Here is a 13,433-nt window from a genome sequence, read left to right as displayed (position 1 = left end):
GGTGCTTGCTGTGAAGCAGGAGTACATAAGGTAGCAAGTGGTACAAAAAGGCTGGCATGGTTAATCTTGTACTACCCTGAAATGAGATTCTTACTACAGAAATTATTATTATTCTACAGCACCATAACAATGCATGGGGCCTAAGGGACAATTAGAAAGACAGACTAATCTCTTTGGACAAGGAACCTAAGAGGGGCCTGCAAACACTCAGGTTACTCATGTGCCCAACTGTTTGCAAGACCAGACCCTAAATTAGACATCAGGCACCAAGGGATGTCAAACAAAGGACAAGAATCAATGACATAAGGAAAGCATTTAACATAAAAATATTCAGTCTGCACACCAATATGATTAACAAGCCACAGCAATGTAACTATCTGTTCCATTAATTTCCTGTCCTGTGCACTTTGGCAAGTAGGGAAGGAAGGATGGCCCCACAATTAAAGTGCAGAACTAGGAGTCAAAAAATCAGGGTTAATTTTCCAGCTCTGTTACAGACTTCTAGTGTAACCTTAAGTTACCTAACCAGAATATATCTCGCTACTGAAAGGGGATAATAACTCACAGAGGTGTTGTGAGGCTTTTCTCATTTACACTTCTAAATCATTGGACATAAATTGTTATATAAGCACAGGTATTTGAAGGGGGAGGGGGATGTCTGCTGAGACAGTAAATATCCAAGCATTAAAAAAGTTGACAGGACAGCATTACTTGAAACAAAAAAAACTTTTAACACTTGACCATTAAGGGCTAAATTCTGCCCTCTGGTGCATGAGTCCCCTGTTGATTTCATTTGGAAGGACAGGATGCATATGTTAGAAGTTCCCTGTGTTGGTTAAGGAAGGGCTGTGTAGAGGCTTTGTCCAAACTGGAGGTTAAGTCCCAGCTCATCCAGTGAGTAGAATAAAGGTTGAATATTTTGCTTACAGGCTCAGCAGGTCCTCCTGAGGAGCAAACAGCAGGTCAGACTGGGGTTTGACCGCTGATGTTACATAGGCATCTTCAGTTCTCACCAAGAGCAATGAGTCAGAAAAACCTTGTTCATAATTTTAGTTAGGGAAATGTTTACTTTAGTTTGCTTTCCCTGTCTGTCCTTACGTGTTATCTCTTTTATTATTTTCTGACATGATTTTAAGCTTGGTTCAATTTCTATTTTGTATTCTATTTTGTATATTTGTTTATAGCAGTAGTATTAGACTTTGTAAATAAATTACACCTTTTTATCTCTGTTTCCCCCTTGTGGAGACTGGTTTATTTAAAACAATAATAGTAATAGATGCAGCAGAAGGGAATAGAATCTAACGGGACCACTTTCAAGATATGATAGTAATATACGGATCTGTGGAGACCATTCTTAACCAAAAAAAGGTGGCATTGAAAACCTATTTACTGTGTAAATCGTCTACCAGAAAGATCCACCCAACTGTGTCATGCAGCTGGCTGATTGGTTTAAAGATTAAAGGTTGTCACAAATGATAAATAAATTATGCCAAAAATATAATGCCTAAAACCGGTCTGTTGCTAAATAGGCTCATGCCATGTCCAAACTGATGGTAGCCCTTATGAAGTCCAGAGACTGTGGGGGGTCTAGGATAGATTTCAACATGGACTCTGAGTGACAAAAGAAGGTTGAGCAACATGGAGGTTGATGCATGGGCTTCTTGCCTGGACAGCACAGTTAGAGGTCAATTGTTGAGACAAGAAAACACGAGGACACCATAATATCTGACATAAGTTGCTACGATGGAAAACACCTTGGTGAAGAGCTGGGGAGCAGCGACTATTGCAAAGATGAGCACAGAGCATTCTGTACTGGAAATAGCTGGTGCTCATTGTGAATCTGAGGAAATGTCAGTGGGTTCCATGGATATCCATGTGAAAATAAGCATCCTTCATATTGAGAGCCATAAACCACATGCCTTTCTCTGTCGACAGGATAATCACTGCCAGCATGACCGTACGAAACTTGAGCTTGTGAAAGAAGCCGAAGATCGAGGATTGGTATCCATGTGCCTGTTTTCTTGGGTATCAGTAAATAAGCTGAGTAGAACCCTGTTCTATCATTTCATCCAAAGATACGGAGGGAAATCTAGCTGGTTGTGGAGGCACTGTCAGGACCAGACTAAGGGATTCTTCCTCTACTATAGGATCCAAACACCTGCTGGAAGGATCCCTTAAGGGGGGCAGGTGAAGATTTCCTGGTGGATTGGGCTGGTTCCAAGAGGGGGGAGATATAGGAATAAGATTCCCCTGTATGGCCAATAGGCTGGATCCCAGGGAGGTTGTGCTGTCTGCATGGCATGGGGTACCAATGGCTCATAGATGGTTGAGGTGGTAGATGCTGCCATGGATGTGGCAGTCTTCATGAAGGTGCATAGTGGTGATCAGATATGGTCGGTTCTTCTCCCTGCTCTGATTCATTGGAGAAGGAAAAGATTGACTCATGTTCCAAAGGCAGTACCACTAGAGACTGTGGAAGGGCATAAATTATCAGAGCGAATGGTGAGGGATCCCATACCTCAGGCATATCCTGTGGGAGAGAAACTCTCTCTCTAGAAGTGGAGGGGCCTGACAGATGGGTGACTCTGGGTTTGGCATGGCAAACACATCCTGGGACGCGGCTCTGGCTCCAGATCGCCCTGCTGTAAGAGGCACCCTCTCCTCCTTGGTATCAGTGCTGGCGCCGTGGACTTTCCTGGAACAGGACGATCCCAAATATTTTGGGATGCCAGTCATAATACCACCAGTGGAGCACTGCTCAGAACCACCAGATTCCATTGCTTGTGTGACTTCTTCTCATGTCTCTGGGACTTAGCACGTGATCTGTCACCAAGTCTCAAACTCATGGAAGGAGTGTTCACTTTCTTCAATTTTGAGGAAGACTTAGTCCCATGCTTATGGGTATGCTTCCTTACCTCGTGACTAGGCCCCGCTATGGAGTCTGTGAGAGTGGTTCCAACAGCACCGGATTTGGACACAGTAGTGGGAGACATGCTTCTCACTGATTCAGTCCAATGTATGTGGGGGTTCCCTGGCCTGGGTCCAAGTGAGGTCTCGAGGCAAGCTCCATGAGGCGCTTCCGGAGGCAGAAGGGAAGGACAGGCAAATACTGCACCTGGACACACAGAAGCTTCTCCCAAGTAGAACAGACAGTATTGGTGTTCGTCGCTGACCAAGAAGGAACACAGGCAATAGGCACAGAGTTTGAAGCCCACAGTCTGAGGCATAGTCCAATACCCGCATGCCAGTACAGGGGAGGAGGGAGGGATTGGCAAAGAAAACAAACAAAACAAAACAAAACCCCCAAATCTAACTAGACCAAGTACTAAAACTACAATAAAAGTAAAATAAACTGGTAAAACTAGTCTAAAAACTGGCAAACTGTGTACACTATCTTATTTCAAAGTGCGTCAGTGACGAGGAGACTGAAAGTTCTGACCCAGACCACCCGGCAGTGAGAAGGAACTGCGGATGCAGTCGGGCTGCCCCGCCCTTTCTCTGACAAAAGCACAAGGCGAGCCAGGGGCTCAAGCAAGGAGCAACAGATACCACTTTCAAATTCTCTGACTCTGGGCACATAGCATGCATGCATAACCCTCGCTGGAATACAATAGGGACCCTCACTCAAAGAAGAATAAATGTTTTCTGAGAAACAAGGGACAAAATCATAATTAACCAAAATCAAGGATTAGACCCTTCCCACAGGTGCTATTTAATCACTTTGATGATGCAAACACAGAAATGTACACTACTATTGTGCAGCAACAGCAGGACACAGATACTGCTAAACCACTGAGACAGAGGTGATGACTTTGTGATTTCCTGGGGGGTACTTGACTCCTGCTCCAACCCAGGCCCCACCCCCATTCCACCCCTTCCCCCAGCTCCCACCTCGCCTCTTCCTGCCCCCACTCCAGCCCCTGAGCACCCACGGAGTCAGCACCTATGCCCTGAGACTGAGACCTGATAGAAAGACGCATAAGTACTTGAAACATTCTCCTTCGGAAGTACAGCATGGAAATATTAAAGGAAAGAGAGGTGAAGTTTAAGGATGCAAGCCAAGATTTTAAAAAGCAGCTAGTGATTTTTCCTCAACCTGAGATACCTTAAAAGAACCTGTTTTCTTGAGAGCAATGCTCAGCGCTTCATAAAAAACAGTGCCCTTTGAGGGTTTCACACTGGACTGAAAAATTTTAGAATCTTGGCTATGTCTACAATAAATTCCAATCATTCTTGTCAGTTACAAACACCCTCCTTTCCCCCACTTTTCTCCAAACTATGAAAGGTGTTTGTGCATTCAGTTATATTTGTATCAAGAAACAAGGGTTATGTAAAAAGTTCATACTATATCTGCTCTCTGAGTCATTGTTTTGAAATGTCTTAAAAATAAATTTTCACTCCTATTAGTAATGCAGAGCCAATATTGCTAGAGAACGGCATCCTGGATTGTATTCTGCTTCATGCACTATCAACAAAAGTGTCAGTCAAGTTCAAAGTACAGTATATCATTGGTGATTATGTCAATTTTCAGATCTCAGGTTGAGTTCATAGTCAATTTAAAAAAAGGAGTTAGAAGTAGTTTGAAAGTTCTCTCAGTTCCTTTATCAGTTTTGTGGCCTTAACCTTATTTTTGTTTGTTGTTAAAAAGTTTCTCTCTCCCCTGTTGCTGTGTGAATGTGCCACATTAACAACAGTGGAGATAAACTGACTGATTGACCATACAGATGAAAAAGGGAAACAAACTGAGTACCCAAACTGTCATCCAGTGCACGAAGCAAACAAACTGGAAACAAAGACAGAGAGGCACCACTCTGTTAGTCTAATTCTTCAATTACAGTAATCTTGGTGCTACTAGTAACTATGGTTCATAAAGAACTTCCACAGTTTCTAAACTGACAGTATCCTTTTAATGAAGTTTGTCTGGGAATCAACTCTGAAGTTGAAATCCTCTAGAAATAAAATATCTTAGAATTAGTTTCCGTGCTAAGAGCTTTGAAAATGTTCTTGAGCTAGCACATACAGAAAATCTTGTGATAGACTCAAAGGGCCAGATTCTCCTGTTCAAGGTCACTTTGTGCTGTATAAGTGGAGAATTCCCCGTGTGCAGAGGGAATGTCTGCTGGCATAGAGATGTCAGAGTTGCACAGCACCTTCATACACCAGTTGCCATCTCATGCTGACATAAAAAAAGAAGAGGGAGTAGGTAGGGATGGGCTTGCTGAATAAAAATGTTGGGGGTGTGGCAGAGGTGGATTCTACTGTTATACCCAGTTCTCCACTGGCAGAAGGTACCTTAGACCAGCAATGCCAGCAGCATTAGAACAAGATGCCTTTCTGCTCTAATTTATGAGAAGAGGAGGAAGCCCTGAATCAGGGAGTCACAACCAGATCCCTCTGGCCACCACTCTTCACTACAACCAAGCACAGCTTAGATGCAGTAGGGAATTGTGAGCAGATACTCCATTCATTAAACAGTATTACACAAATCCAAATGTTTACATTTTGCCAGCTTATCTTAGATGTTCTCAGAGGATATTTATTAAATTGCTAGGTCACTGGTGCTGGAGACTAAAAGGTTTTGGTCCTCTGTGCTCAAAGAAACTTCAGAAAGAATTCAGCATTCATTCCTCCGTGAATCTGAAAATCTATTTATGGGTGTGCCATTGCCTGAACTCCATTCATAGTCACAGTGCTTATTTAACACTTGATCACTCCCAGGAAATAAGTTAACCTTATCAAACTAAAGCACTTCTGAGCTAAATGTTGATTTCTAGATGCAATCAAACCTTACAAATGAGCAACAGCTCCTTAACAGCTCAGGTTGTATGTGCATACTTTTTATCCTATTACAAAGTCTTCAAGGGGTAAAGGGAACTATTGATATGATAGGATTGTACTAATATTTGCCCTAGAATAAAAATGCTACCGTGTTCTATCCTAAAAGTCAAAAACAATGGCATAATATTTTTGCCTCCAATTTGGAAAAGCACTAAGCACATGTTTAACTTTCAGTGCCCTGTCTAAATAGGGAATCAGGTTACTTTCCTGAATCAGAGCCATTGTGTTTTGGACTGTTCCTGTGGAATACTCTCACCATTTTGTTACATTGGGGTAACCTCTCTGAAAAGGATGATAAAATGGTCTGAGTGCAGAAAATGCCATGTTGGGTTTTAGTTGGTTGGGTGTTGGATTATGTTATTCTAAATAGAATGGGTTTCTTTCTCACAAAATACTACAAGTTGTATCAATATTGTCTGTATATTAGCCTACAGTGTGTGCATCCAAACTCTCATATTTCCCTCTGGATAAGTTTTGTAATAAGAATCTTTATTATTAATCAAATCACGTAATAAATACATATTTTCCCAGACCTAAACATAGATACTTTTAAGCTAGAGCTCAGTGATTGCCACTTCCCTGAAACATCAGTTCTCATATAATTTTTACACTTGTTTATGGCCTTCCAGCCTCAGATACATATCCTTTCAATGCCTTTATCTTTCATATCGTCTCTCATCTATCCACAATCCCTCTCTCAAAGTTTTCCTTCCTGCCTTTAAAAAGGGATCATATGAAATTATAAGCCTCCAAACCAATGAACCATATAGAGGCCTTGTCTACAATACAGAGTTTTGTCAACGCAAGTTATGCCAACAATCAAAAACTGGTATAAATACATCACTTGTGCATGCCCACACAATGCTGCTTATATTTACCAGAGAGCATCCACAGTTGGTGCTCTTGCACTGACAGAGAGAGCAGTGCACTGTGGGTAGCTATGCTCATAGTGATCCTGGGAGACCCAGCATAACCCTTACTCCCATGGCTCATGAAGCCTTACACAGGAAACCTGAACAGCAGCAAGGAGTGCTTCAACAATAGGCTAAACAGGTGCAGAACAACCGTAGAATGTGTCTTTGGCAGATTAAAGGCTCACTGACACTGCCTTTATAGCAGGTTAGTCATAAAAGAGGAAAACATTCCCATGGTCAAAGCAGCCTTCTATGCGCTCCATAATATTTGTGAAAATAAGGGTGAGAAGTTTCTCCCACTGTGGAGCGCAGAGGCAGATCGCCTGGCAGCTGATTTTGAGCCGCCAGATACTAGGCTATTACAGGAGCACAACGGGGGCTACTTGAATCCTGAAGGCTTTGAGGCACCATTTTGACAATGAGCTCCAGTAATGTGTCTTTCTATACAGCACTCTGCCTTGCTTTGTTAACTTGCTGCCCTGCATGAAAATTTGGTGATTCCTGGCCATGGTTTGTACTCAGCAAATGATCAAATTGCCACTGTGTATTAATTCCAGCAGCAACCACCACGTGTAGGAGACAAATAAAGTTTGGTTATCTTTCAGAAAGTTTTTATTAAATACAAATTAACAACACAGATAATAGGTTTGGTGGGAAGGGAGAGAACAACTAAGGGAAGTGTAGGTTCTTATGGCTGTATGTAAGTCCAAAGGGGTGAAGTGAACAAGGTATCAAGATAGGCCGGGAAGTTACAATGAATGTGGGAGGAGTTTGAAGAGGGTATGGAAAGCAGTTCTGTATCAGCTGCAGGAGTGGGAGGGCGTTGTGCACACATGAATTCAGCCTGTAGCGGGATTAGGGACATCAACATCTCTGTTTGTTCCTCCACTACTTTTATCATCCGCTCCTGGCTCTCCTTTCTGTCCTGCCTATCTATTTTATAATTTTCTTTTAAGGTCTCTCTCCACGCCCTGCATTCTCTTTTTTCAGCCTCTGAGGATTGGAGCACCTCTTGAAACATGGCCTCCTCGCTCCTCCTTGGTCACTTCCTTATCTGGCGGAGGCGCTTCACCGGTGTGTACGGGGTTCCCCTGAAGGCCGCATCTGCAGAAGCACAACAAACAAACAGAAGCATGATTCTTAGTGCATACATCAAATCGTTATAGCAAAATGCATCTTTTTTAAAAACACAAATCAGCTTCTCACTCTCCCTTCGCAAGCATGCAGCTCAGCAAATGCCCTACATGATGAGTTTGCCCCGGGGTGGGAGAGGAGAAAGAGGCTCAAGATGGGACAAAGAATCTCATGGTATTTTAAGGGAATCATTGCAGGTGACTAGAGAAAATATTGTAAATTCTGCCACCAATTTCCACAGGCAGAGGTGATTAAAGCCGATATGTCATTCCTGAGAGTAATCAAGGATGCATCTCTCCTGCCATGCATGCAGCATCAGACTAAGTCCCTATGTTGCTTGCCAGTGTGACGCTTTGGTCCCTGCACAAATGATTGCCAATTGCCACAGGAAAGTTTCCTACAATGGGGGAAGGAACAAAGCAGTTTTGCCAAGGAACCTTTGCCAGAGGATTGGTGAGCGCCTCCCAGGAAGTTTCCTAGACATCTCTCTGGAGGATTCCATGAAATCTCGGTGCACATTAACAGTGTTCTGCCGCACTGCTTAGCTGCACAGGGGAATGTGAAGCACACGCAAACACAGCCAGTCTGGTACATTTTTATCCTTCACCCACTTCTACAATATACAAAGCAAAGGACAGCTCTACCCTCATATACCTGAGCAACATCTATTCAGAAAGATCACTTACCAGGGCTCTCATCCCCTGCATGATGCTTGCCATAGATGGACTCTGGGTCTGGCTAGACCCCTCCAGAGTGGAAAGGAATCTTGACTCACCGCACGACAGACAACCCTGCCATACGCTCCATATCATCCTCCAACTTGACCTTGTTCACAAGTTCATCCTCAGGGTTAAGTCTCTCGTCTCGAGAAGAGTTTTATTGGCAGAAGGAGCGGTGTAGTGTGTATACCTCCACTCTTTTGTCAACGAAAGCTGACTTTTCCCAACAAAACTCTGTAGTGTAGACAAGGCTAAAGATGTTCATCCTAGCAGCATTCATCCTCCAACAGCCTGACAGAGCAGCCTCAGGATACAATACCTTATGTTGGTCTTGATCTCATCAGGTGCTGAGCACCATCAATTTCCATTCAAGTCAAAGAGAAATGAAGATGTTCAGGATTTTGCAGGATCAGGGCCATAAGAAAACAGTTTCAAACTAGCCTTGCAGGAGCACAAGACAGATTAAAAATCTTTAAAGTTTAGCTACATGACCCAAGTGTAAAAGGATGTGGTATTGTCTCTCTGGCGTGTCTACACTGACGAAAAAAAAGGGGAAGGGAGTGTCCCCAACAAGTTAAAACAGCAGTGAAGACAAGGCTTTTAACTTGGGTTAGCAGCTTGAGTTCAACCCCAGGCTCCCCTATAGGCTTTAGCTCCAGCTACTAACTCAAGTTAAAACCTGAGTTGCCATGTCTTCCCTGCTATTTTAACCTGAGTTAGCTAACCCAGGTTGGCAACCCTAAATCAGCAGTGCCCAAACTTTTCCTCTTGTGCCCCCGCTTACCAGTAATGGAATGCATCCGCACCCCCTCTCCCTCTGTGGGCTCGGTGTGGAGTTGCAGCCAGGCCAGGGGCTGCAGCCCAGGAGCAGAGCCACGCCAGGGGCTAGCAGCAGAGAGCAGAGGCTGAGAGTGGGGGCCAGGGGTGAGTTGTGGCCAGGAACGGGGGCCAGGCCATGGCTGAGAGCAGGGGCAGCTGTGACCAGGGGCTGGGAGGCACTCCCTCTCCACCCCTGTGGGGGCTGGCCCAGGCCCCACCATGTCCCCACCCCAGACATTCCTCCGTGCCCCCCTAGGGGGGGCACACTCCACAGTTTAGGGACCACTGACCTAAATTAAGAACACCTTTTTGCAATGTAGACATACCCTGATGTCTGCAGAGAGCCTGAAACAGTAGCTCTGATAAGTATAAACAAGCCCATTCATCTTAATGGGTTAACTCAGAAACCTAAGGATAACAATATAAAGGGCAATATTATTAACTGTTTCACTGATGATCACTTTAACAGAAAGCTCCAGCTAACATGCTAATCTTGAGCTGCCCTCAGTGCCTACTCAAGGTTCCAAAAGCTTATCTGCCCCACATCCAGCTGCCAGAATATTTATCAACCCACCTAACAACTTCTATGATGCAGTTCTGTGATGTTAATACCAAAAACTGATGAAAATATTGAAAGAGGAAAAGGTGGGGACAGCATAAAACAAAACAACCAAAGTCAGTGTTTTTTAATTAAATGAAAGTGCTAGAGAGTTCCATTCTGCTTCACTGGAGTGCTGCAGAATTCAGGGACCTTGCCACAAAAACTAGCTTCCGCATACAGTGGAGCAAATGGGGGCTTGACTATATTTGCTGTCATCTCAGTGTAAAGTTCTTTCAAAGGTGCATGGAAGAAAATTCAAATGTGAATGATGAAATTTTGTGGGGATTTAGCAATTTAATGAGAAACACACACATAAGAATCATTATAAATTCATCTGGTTATTCAGCAAGTTCACCTGGACTTTTGTCTATAGGGAAAGACAAGTAAACTCATCTATTGATTCAACAGGTACATTTAAGCGAAGTAGAAAAGACTCCAGATTAGACAACCATGGATGCTTTGCACCAGTAATTTAAGCCAGTTCATCCACACTGAAACAACTACTGTATCACACTACTGCTGTCATGCCCAACTGCAAGTTTCAGCTTACTAGACATTTTGCTTGTTTGCAGTGATTTTTGCCATCCAGTACAAGTCATAAATCGTCTTCTTTCAGTGTTTGAAACAAAATTCCATCTAGCTGGTTGACAGTATAGTCCTTGCTCAAGCCCCAGCATACATGATCCTATGCAGAACTTTTGAAAAGCTACAAGTTCTCCTCTGAGTTTTTTCTAAACACAATTGCTTTCAGCTTTCTGAGTGGACCAGCAGAGCAGCTTGTTCTCCTCACCTCCATACAGAATTCAGTGAGTGGTGGCTTTTGGCCAGCATTTTTTTCTGTCCTAAATAGGACTATTATATGTTTGTCCTTTCATGGGCCAGCAGGCCAGAGAATAAGACAAAAGGGTTTACTGACATGGCTTATTTAGATAGTTCAGAACCTAAATTCACATTAGTTCTCTAGCTGCTTTTTTCCAAAGTCAGTAACAGGGCTTGGCAGAGTGTGTGGTTTTTGCTGGCACAGTCAGCCTTTCTGTGGGATACCCAGACTGCTATGCTCTTTAGGTCAAGGAAAAAAAGGAAGAAAGAATGAAAAAAAATGTAGACTGAATTCTAGAAAAAAACAAGGAAAACACACAGAAACAGAGAAAGATGTGAAGACAATTAAGGAGGAAAAGACAAACAGCAAAATAAGGTAGCACTAGCAGGTTTATGCAAAGAAGATCTAATTATGGGTGACTAAATCCTCCAAGACATTAATATTCCAGCGTAATGTGCCTAGTTTCCTCCTTTCCAGACATGGCAGGGAGGAAATGAGAATCACTTAGACACACTGTTTAATGAGCAAATGATAGACGATCACCAAACACAGCCTGCTTGATAAGTATCCATTAGCTTAAACTTCTACTGTAAATCTGCACACAGCTAACGGGCCATGGTCTTAAAATACTACAATGAAACTTAATGTAACCATGTTAAGATAAAAGGGAGGTTCCAAAGAAAAATCTCACATCTAAAATAGGAGAAAGGCTATGGGCCATTTGTAAAGGCTAATCATACCCCGTGACACAGACTCCATGCCTGAATCACAAGCCATAGCACATTTATTCCCAGTCCTCATATTTAGTCTTCGTATTTCTAATTCACATTTCCCATCAAAATCCACTATGTATAAATATATGTTATAATAAAATGGATTCTATATTTCTGTTTGCTCTCAGAATCAACATTTAATACAGAGAGTACAATTAAATATAACAATGCTTAGAATTGGACTTATGTATGTACAAACTCCATATTTGTGGAGGGGGCCTTTTCATAGGATTTTTAAAAATCTGACCATAGTGAAAAAAATACTTTTGGATTGGAAAATTAACCCTATGGATTAGGGATTTTTTAAATAAGATACTTGGGGTTTCACCTGACAATTCCAGGTCCTTAGTTCTGGTGATGGAACAGGTCAGGGAACATCAGTGCCTGTTTCCTCATATAGTTTCATTTAGGGTCTGACCCTATAGGTCAGACTGGACAGGAAGCCTTATATTTCAGAGTGGCATGAAATAGCAGAGGACCCTGAGCCAAACAAGGAAACTCCTTTTCCCAAGTGCCAATGAGGAGGGCAAGTTCTGATTATACAGCCCTAATGATGATGCATATTTGGGGAAGTCTGAGATCAGGTTGTATTGGGTTTACTCCTTAGTACCCTTTCCCTGCATTATGTCACAGAGAGCAGTTCCAGTCTTCCTGAGTGTCCTCCACTCATTCACGCCATGCTGCTATACCCCTCCCCCTTTTATATGATACTAGTTGTCTGTCATGTGTGACATCTGCCCCACATACACTGCAGTTGCTTGGGATTTTATGAACTCCACATGGGGATGAGGCTTAGAAATGACCTTTCAGGCCACTCCCCACCATTACCTTGCATCATGCTAAACAACTGGCTGACCCCCCCCGCCCCCCCCACACTCCATTTACATTGGTTGGGAAAGAATTAAATCCATTCTCTGTCCTAACCCAGCTATTCAGTACCTGAGGCGGGGGGGGAGGGAAGAGCTGAGGATCCTACTCAGCATACTCAGCTCCACAAGCCGTTGATGGAGCAGCTGCAGTATAGCAGAGGGAACATGAGGTCTCGTGTTCCCTCCCCCAGAGTTCCAGCAACTGTCCATGGAACCAGGGCATCCCACTCAGCGGTACTTCCCACACCCCGGGGATGATTTTAAGGCTGTGCAATCCCTGTGACTATGCAGTGAATGTAAAGCCCCAGGTCTGTAATCCTGCAGTCTATTTCTTTAAGTCTGTCTGGAGCTTTTTCCACACACCCAGTTCAGTGGTTCCCAGTTTTTTTGGAAACCCCTGTGATTGCTGGCAGATGGGCCATCGTCTCTTCGTGCCATGTCCTGGCACAAGTGCTGCCTTCTCTTATGTTTCTCCCCATGCCTTCTGGGTCTCTCTCTTCAGGCATCTCTGCTTGTTTCCTTTTTCTCCTTCAGCTTGATTTTACCCTCGTCTGGTTTTTACCCTCTTTTCTCCCCCTTCTATATTTTATTGTTTTCTAGTCTCTCTCTCTCTCTTTTGTTCTCTCCTCCCCACAGCTTGAGGTGAGGAGGAGCCTCCTCACTTGGCTCCAGGGGGGCTACCACATGCAATCTCCTTTAAATGCCCAGAAGCAGCAGAGAAGTATGGGGGAGCAGGCTGCTGCCTTAGGGTACGTCTTCACTGCATGATTATTTCGAATTAGCTTAAACCGATATTACAAAACAGATCTAATAAAATCGGTTTAGCGCATCCACAGTGGGATCACGAAATTGATTGTTTGCGTCCATGGTCCAAAGCTACCATCGATTTCAGGAGCGGTGCACTGTGGGTAGCTGTTCCTCAGCTATCCCATAGTTCCCACTTCCG

General features: G+C 43.4%; 1 protein-coding gene across 4 annotated transcripts in view; it reads right to left on the bottom strand.

Moving 5' to 3' along the window:
* ZNF423 (zinc finger protein 423) overlaps nucleotides 1–13,433 on the bottom strand; it is a 358,383-nt gene that overhangs the window by 272,032 nt on the left and 72,918 nt on the right. The gene's annotated exons all lie outside the window — the stretch shown is intronic.

This window comes from Chelonoidis abingdonii, chromosome 19 (genome assembly GCF_003597395.2).
Source record: "Chelonoidis abingdonii isolate Lonesome George chromosome 19, CheloAbing_2.0, whole genome shotgun sequence".
Classification (NCBI taxonomy): domain Eukaryota; kingdom Metazoa; phylum Chordata; order Testudines; family Testudinidae; genus Chelonoidis; species Chelonoidis abingdonii.
This window is presented reverse-complemented; position numbering and strand designations above follow the sequence as displayed.